The sequence below is a fragment of the Zea mays genome, chromosome 1 (genome assembly GCF_902167145.1).
Source record: "Zea mays cultivar B73 chromosome 1, Zm-B73-REFERENCE-NAM-5.0, whole genome shotgun sequence".
In the NCBI taxonomy this organism is placed as follows: Eukaryota; Viridiplantae; Streptophyta; class Magnoliopsida; order Poales; family Poaceae; genus Zea; species Zea mays.
The window spans coordinates 230,067,271-230,075,634 of NC_050096.1; positions in this window are offsets into that span (position 1 = coordinate 230,067,271).

Below are 8,364 nucleotides of genomic sequence, written 5' to 3' on the forward strand. Positions count from 1 at the left end.
TGCTGTCGATGGGCGCACCGGATAGTCCGGTACGCCACCGGACACTGTCCGGTGCGCCAGCCACATCACCCAACCGTTAGGGTTCTGACGGTTTTGACCGTTGGAGCTCTGACAGCTTAGGGCACCGGACAGTCCGGTGCCGCACCGGACAAGCACTGTTCACTGTCCGGTGCGCCTTCTAGCGCTGCTCTGACTCTGCGTGAACTGTCCGCGCACTGTTCACGTTGCAGGCGACCGTTGGAGTCGACCGTTGCGCTTCTGAGCCGTTGGTCCGCTGGCACACCGGACAGTCCGGTGAATTATAGCGGAGCGGCTCTCCAGAAACCCGAAGGTGAAGAGTTCAGCCTGTACGGTCCTTGGGGCACCGGACACTGTCCGGTGCGCCAAACCAGGGTTCTCTTCGGTTTCTTTTGCTCCTTTCTTTTGAACCCTAACTTGGATCTTTTTATCGGTTTGTGTTGAACCTTTAGCACCTATAGAATATATAATCTAGAGCAAACTAGTTAGTCCAATTATTTGTGTTGGGCAATTCAACCACCAAAATCATTTAGGGAAAGGTTTGACCCTATTTCCCTTTCAATCTCCCCCTTTTTGGTGATTGATGCCAACACAAACCAAAGCAAATATATAAGTGCAGTTTTGAGCTAGTTTGCATAAGGTAAGTGCAAAGGTTGCTTGGAATTAAACCAATTTATACGTTTACTAGATATGAATGGATTGCTTTCTTTCTTTTAACATTTTGGACCACATTTGCACCACTTGTTTTGTTTTTGCAAATATTTTTGAAAGTCTTTTCAAAGTTCTTTTGCAAATAGTCAAAAGTATATGAATAAGATTTCGAGGAGCATTTTCAAGATTGAAATTTTCTCCCCTGTTTCAAATGCTTTTTCCTTTAACTTAAATAAAACTCTCCCTGGATGAAATTCTCCTCTTAGTGTTGAAGAGGCTTTTACCAATTGAAAGAAGATTAAATATTTTAGATACCAATTTGAAAAATCCTCTTTTAAATATTTCATCATAAGATACCAATTGAAAACCATCATAAGATACCAATTGAAAACTTCTTTTTAAACTTTGAAATTGATGGTGGTGCGGTCCTTTTGCTTTGGGCTATATTTCTCCCCCTTTGGCATTAATCGCCAAAAAACGGAGTCTTTTGAGAGACCATTTTACTTTCTCCCCATTGGTACTAGTAATAAGAGTGAAGATTATACCAAAGTGGAGAGCGGTGCGGAGTGACGGCGAAGGGTAAATAATACCGATAGAGTAGAGTGGAAGCCTTGTCTTCGCCGAGGACTCCATTTCCCTTTCGATCTACGACTTAGCATTGGAATACACTTGAAAACACATTAGTCGTAGACATAAAAGAGATATGATCAAAGGTACGTAAATGAGCTATGTGTGCAAAGTATCAATCAAAATTCTGAGAATCAAGAATGTTTAGCTCATTCCTAAGTTTGGTAAAGGTTTTCTCATCTAATGGTTTGGTAAAGATATCGACTAATTGTTCTTTGGTGCTAACATAAGCAATCTCGATATCCCCCCTTTGTTGGTGATCCCTCAAAAAGTGATACCGAATGGCTATGTGCTTAGTGCGGCTGTGTTCAACGGGATTATCCGCCATGCGGATTGCACTCTCATTGTCACATAGGAGAGGGACTTTGCTCAATTTGTAGCCATAGTCCCTAAGGGTTTGCCTCATCCAAAGCAATTGTGCGCAACAATGGCCTGCGGCAATATACTCGGCTTCAGCGGTAGAAAGAGCTACTGAGTTTTGTTTCTTTGAAGCCCAAGACACCAGGGATCTCCCCAGAAACTGACAAGTCCCTGATGTGCTCTTTCTATCAATTTTACACCCTGCCCAATCAGCATCTGAATAACCTATTAAATCGAAGGTGGATCCCTTGGGGTACCAAAGACCAAACTTAGGTGTATGAACTAAATATCTCAAGATTCTTTTCATGGCCCTAAGGTGAACTTCCTTAGGATCGGCTTGGAACCTTGCACACATGCATACGGAAAGCATAATATCCGGTCGAGATGCACATAAGTAGAGTAAAGATCCTATCATCGACCGGTATACCTTTTGATCTACGGATTTGCCTCCCGTGTCGAGGTCGAGATGCCCATTAGTTCCCATGGGTGTCTTGATGGGTTTGGCATCCTTCATTCCAAACTTGGTAAGTATGTCTTGTGTGTACTTAGTTTGGCTGATGAAGGTGCCCTCTTGGAGTTGTTTGACTTGAAATCCTAGGAAATACTTCAACTCCCCCATCATAGACATCTCGAATTTTTGAATCATTATCCTAATAAACTCTTCGCAAGTAGATTTGTTAGTAGACCCAAATATGATATCATCAACATAAATTTGGCACACAAACAAATCATTTGCAATGGTTTTAGTGAAGAGTGTAGGATCGGCTTTACCGACTTTGAAGCCATTAGTGATAAGGAAATCTCTTAGGCATTCATACCATGCTCTTGGGGCTTGCTTGAGCCCATAAAGCGCCTTAGAGAGTTTGTAAACATGATTAGGGTACTCACTATCTTCAAAGTTGGGAGGTTGCTCAACATAGACCTCTTCCTTAATTGGTCCATTGAGGAAGGCACTTTTCAGGTCCATTTGATAAAGCTTAAAGCCATGGTAAGTAGCATAGGCAAGTAATATACGAATTGAATCAAGCCTAGCTACGGGTGCATAGGTTTCCCCGAAATCCAAACCTTCGACTTGTGAATACCCCTTGGCCACAAGTCGAGCTTTGTTCCTTGTCACCACACCATGCTCATCTTGCTTGTTGCGGAATACCCACTTGGTTCCTACAACATTTTGGTTAGGACATGGAACAAGATGACATACCTCATTCCTCGTGAAGTAGTTGAGCTCCTCTTGCATTGCCAACACCCAATCCAAATCTCTTAGTGCATCTTCCACCCTGTATGGCTCAATAGAGGACACAAAAGAGTAATGTTCACAAAAATGAGCGACTCGAGATCGAGTAGTTACTCCCTTATGAATGTCACCAAGAATGGAGTTCACGGGGTGATCTCTTTGTATTGCTTGGTGGACTCTTGGGTGTGGCGGTCTTTGACCTTGTACTTCTTGATCATCTTCCTAGTCTTGATTATTGTCATCTCCCCCTTGATCATTGTCCTCCTCTTGAGGTGGCTCATCCTCTTGATCTTCATTTTCATCACCTTGAGCTTGATCCTCATCTTGGGTTGGTGGAGATGCTTGATTGGAAGATGATAGTTGATCTTGAGCTTGAGTGGACTCTTCGGATTCCTTAGGACACACATCCCCAATGGATATGTTCCTTAGCACGACGCATGGAGCCTCTTCATCATCTAGCTCATCAAGATCAATTTGCTCTACTTGAGAGCCATTAGTCTCATCAAACACAATGTCACAAGAAACCTCAACTAGTCCAGTGGATTTGTTGAAGACTCTATATGCCCTTGTGTTTAAGTCATAACCAAGTAAAAAGCCTTCTACAGCCTTAGGAGCAAATTTAGATTTGCTACCTCTTTTAACAAGAATAAAGCATTTGCTACCAAAGACTCTAAAATATGAAACATTGGGCTTTTTACCGGTGAGGAGTTCATAAGATGTCTTCTTGAGGATTAGGTGAAGGTATAACCGGTTGATGGAGTAGCAGGTGGTGTTAATCGCCTCAGCCCAAAACTGGTGAGAAGTCTTGTACTCATCAAGCATGGTCCTTGCCATGTCTAATAGAGTTCTATTCTTCCTCTCCACTACACCATTTTGTTGAGGTGTGTAGGGAGAAGAGAACTCATGCTTGATGCCCTCCTCCTCAAGAAAGCCTTCAATTTGATAGTTCTTGAACTCCGTCCCGTTGTCGCTTCTTATTTTCTTGATCCTTAATCCGAACTCGTTTTGAGCTCGTCTCAAGAATCCTTTTAAAGTCTCTTGGGTTTGAGATTTTTCCTGCAAAAAGAATACCCAAGTGAAGCGAGAATAATCATCCACAACTACAAGACAATACTTACTCCCGCCGATGCTTATGTAAGCTATCGGGCCGAATAAATCCATGTGGAGTAGCTCAAGCGGCCTGTTGGTCGTCATGATGTTCTTGTGTGGATGATGGGCACTAACTTGCTTCCCTGCTTGACATGCGCTACAAACCCTGTCTTTCTCAAAATGAATATTTGTTAGTCCCAAAATGTGTTCTCCCTTTAGAATCTTGTGAAGATTCTTCATCCCAACATGAGCTAGTGGGCGATTCCAGAGCCAACCCATATTAGTCTTAGCAATTAAGCAAGTATTAAGTTCAGCTCTATTAAAATCAACTAAGTATAGCTGACCCTCTAATATTCCCTTAAATGCTACTGAGTCATCACTTCTTCTAAAGATAGTAACACCTATATCTGTAAAAAGACAATTGTAGCCCATTTTACATAATTGAGAAACAAAAAACAAGTTGTAATCTAAAGAATCTACAAGAAAAACATTGGAAATAGAATGGTCAAGAGATATAACAATTTTACCAAGTCCTTTGACCAAACCTTGATTTCCATCCCCGAATGTGATAGCTCTTTGGGGATCTTCGTTTTTCTCGTAGGAGGAGAACATCCTTTTCTCCCCTGTCATGTGGTTTGTGCACCGGCTATCAATTATCCAACTTGAGCCCCCAGATGCATAAACCTACAAAACAAGTTTAGGCCTTGTTCTTAGGTACCCAAACGGTCTTGGGCCTTTCACATTAGAAACAAGCACCTTGGGTACCCAAACACAAGTCTTGGATCCCTTGTGTTTGCCCCCAACATATTTGGCAACTACTTTGCCTGATTTGTTAGTTAAAACATAAGAAGCATCAAAAGTCTTAAATGAAATACTAGGCTCATTTGATGCAGTAGGAGTTTTCTTTTTAGGCAATTTAACATGGGTTGATTGCCTAGAGCTAGATGCCTCATTCTTATATATGAATGCATGGTGAGAAACAGAATAAGACTTCTTTGCATGAATTCTCCTAATCTTATGCTCAGTATAACCAACAGGATATAAAATGTAACCCTCGTTATCCTGTGCCATCGGAGTCTTGCCCTTAACAAAATTGGACAATTTCTTAGGGGCATTAAGCTTGACATTGTCTCCCTATTGGAAGCCAATGCCATCCTTAATACCAGGGTGTCTCCCATTATAGAGCATGCTTCTAGCAAATTTAAATTTTTCATTCTCTATCGCATGCTCATTGATTTTACTAGTTAGTTGTGCTATGTGATCATTTTGTTGTTTAATTAAAGCTAAGTGATCATGGATAGCATCAACATTAATATCTCTACATCTAGTGCAAATAGAAATATGTTCAACAGTCGAAGTAGAGGGTTTGCAAGATCTTAATTCCTCTATCTTAGCATATAAAGTGACATTCTCATTTCTAAGACAGGAAATAGAATCATTGCAAACATTTAAATCCTTAGCCTTAGCAATTAATTTATCATTTTCAATCTTAAGACTAGAAATTGATTCATTCAATTTGTCAATCTTAGCAATTAAACTAGCATTATCATTCTTAAGATTGACAATTGAATCATCACAAACATTTCTCTTTTCAACCTTAGTGATCAAATTAGCATTTTCAATTCTAAGGTTGGAGATAGTGTCATGGCAAGTGCTAAGCTCACTAGTTAATTTTTCACATTTCTCTAATTCCTGAGCATAAGCATTTTCACCTTAACATGCTTTTTATTTTCCTTAATAAGGAATTCCTTTTGGCTATCCAAGAGTTCATCCTTCTCATGAATAGCACCTATCAGTTCATTCAATTTTTCTTTTTGTTGCATGTTTAGGTTGGCAAAAAGAGCAAGCAAATCATCTTCATCATCACTAGAGCTACCCTCATCACTAGATGTCGTATATTTAGTGGAGGCTCTAGATTTTACATTCTTCTTTTTGTCGTCCTTTGCCATGAGGCACTTGTGGCTGACGTTGGGGAAGAGGAGGCCTTTGGTGACGGCGATGTTGGCGGTGTCCTCGTCGGAGGAGGAGTCGGTGGAGCTCACATCGGAGTCCCATTCCTGACACACGTGGGCATCGCCGCCCTTCTTCTTGTAGTATCTTTTCTTTTTCCATCCTCTTTCCCTTCTTGTCGTCGCCCCTATCACTATCACTAGATAATGGACATTTAGCTATAAAATGACCAGGCTTACCACATTTGTAGCACACTTTCTTGGAACGGGGTTTGTAATCTTTCCCCCTCCTTTGCTTGAGGATTTGGCGGAAGCTCTTGATGATGAGCGCCATTTCCTCGTTGTCGAGCTTGGAGGCGTCGATGGGGAGCCTACTTGATGTAGACTCTTCTTTCTTTTCTTCTGTCGCTTTGAATGCGATGGGTTGCACCTCGGGTGTGGAGGCGCCGCCTTGCTCGACGATTTGTATGGAGCCTTTGATCATTAATTTAAAGCTCACAAACTTTCCTATAACCTCCTCGGGAGACATTAGCTTATATCTAGGATCACCACGAATTAATTGAACTTGTGTAGGATTATGAAAAACAAGTGATCTTAGAATAACCTTGATCATTTCATGTTCATTCCATTTGGTGCTCCCGAGGTTGCGCACTTGGTTGACCAAGGTCTTGAGCTGGTTGTACATTGCTTGTGGCTCCTGTCCTTGGTTGAGGATGAATCGACCGAGCTCCCCCTCGATCGTCTCCCGCTTGGTGATCTTGGTCACCTCATCCCCTTCATGCGCGGTCTTTAACACATCCCAAATCTCCTTGGAACTTTTTAGCCCTTGCACCTTATTATACTCCTCTCGACATAGAGAGGCGAGGAGTATAGTAGTTGCTTGGGAGTCAAAGTGCTGGATTTGGGCGACCTCGTCCGAATCATATCCTTCATCCCCTACGGATGGTACCTGCACTCCAAACTCAACAATGTCCCAAATGCTAGAGTGGAGTGAGGTTAGATGATGCCTCATTTTATCACTTCACACACAATAATCTTCACCGTAAAAAGCCGGTGGTTTGCCTAGTGGGACGGAAAGTAAACGAGTGCATTTGGAAATACGGGGATAACATAGGGGGATCTTACTAAACTTCTTGCGCTCATGGCGCTTAGAAGTGACGGACGGCGTGTCAGAGCCGGAGGTGGAGGGCGATGAAGAATCGATCTCGTAGTAGACCACTTTCTTCATTTTCTTCTTCTTGTCGCCACTCCGGTGCGACTTGACACCGGACTCCCTCGATGGAGCCTTCCCGTGGCTTGTGGCCATTTCCATCTCCCTCTTGGCGGATCCTCCCAACATCACTTCGAGTGGTTAGACTCTAATAAAGTACCAATTGAAAGTCGCCTAGAGGGGGTGGATAGGCGGAAACTGAAATTTACAAACTTTAAGCACAACTACAAGTCGGGGTTAGCGTTAGAAATAAAATCGAGTCCGAAAGAGACGGAGAAAACAAATCAACCAAGAAATAAAGCGAGTGACACAGTGATTTGTTTTACCGAGGTTCGGTTCTTGCAAACCTACTCCCCGTTGAGGTTGTCACAAAGACCGGGTCTCTTTCAACCCTTTCCCTCTCTCAAACGGTCACTTAGACCGAGCGAGCTTTCTCCTTAATCAAACGGGTCACTTAGACCCCTCACAAGGACCACCACAACTTGGTGTCTCTTGCTTTGATTACAAGTGCCTTGAGAACAAGAATGGGGAAGAAGAAAGTGATCCAAGCGACAAGAACTTCAAATGAACACGAAAATCTCTCTCACAAGTCACTAGGTGTTTGGAGTGGTTTTGGACTTTGGAGACGATTTGATCTCTTGTTTGTGTCTTGGACTAAAGTCTAGAGCTCTTGTATTGAATGCAATATGCTGGAAACTTGGATGCCTTGAATAGTGGTGGTTGGGGGTATTTATAGCCCCAACCACCAAAACAACCGTTGGGGAGGGCTGCTGTCGATGGGCGCACCGGACAGTCCGGTGCGCCGCCAGCCACGTCACCCAATCGTTAGGGTTCTGACGGTTTTGACCGTTGGAGCTCTGACAGCTTGGGGCACCGGATAGTCCGGTGCCGCACCGGACAGGCACTGTTCACTGTCCGGTGCGCCTTCTGGCGCTGCTCTGACTCTGCGCGAACTGTTCACGTTGCAGGCGACCGTTGGAGTCGACCTTTGCGCTTCTGAGCCGTTGGTCCACTGGCACACCGAACAGTCCGGTGAATTATAGCGGAGCGGCTCTCCAGAAACCTGAAGGTGAAGAGTTCAGCCTGTACGGTCCATGGGGCACCGGACACAGTCCGGTGGCACACCGGACAGTCCGGTGCGCCAGACCAGGGTTCTCTTCGGTTTCTTTTGCTCCTTTCTTTTGAACCCTAACTTGGATCTTTTTATTGGTTTGTGTTGAACCTTT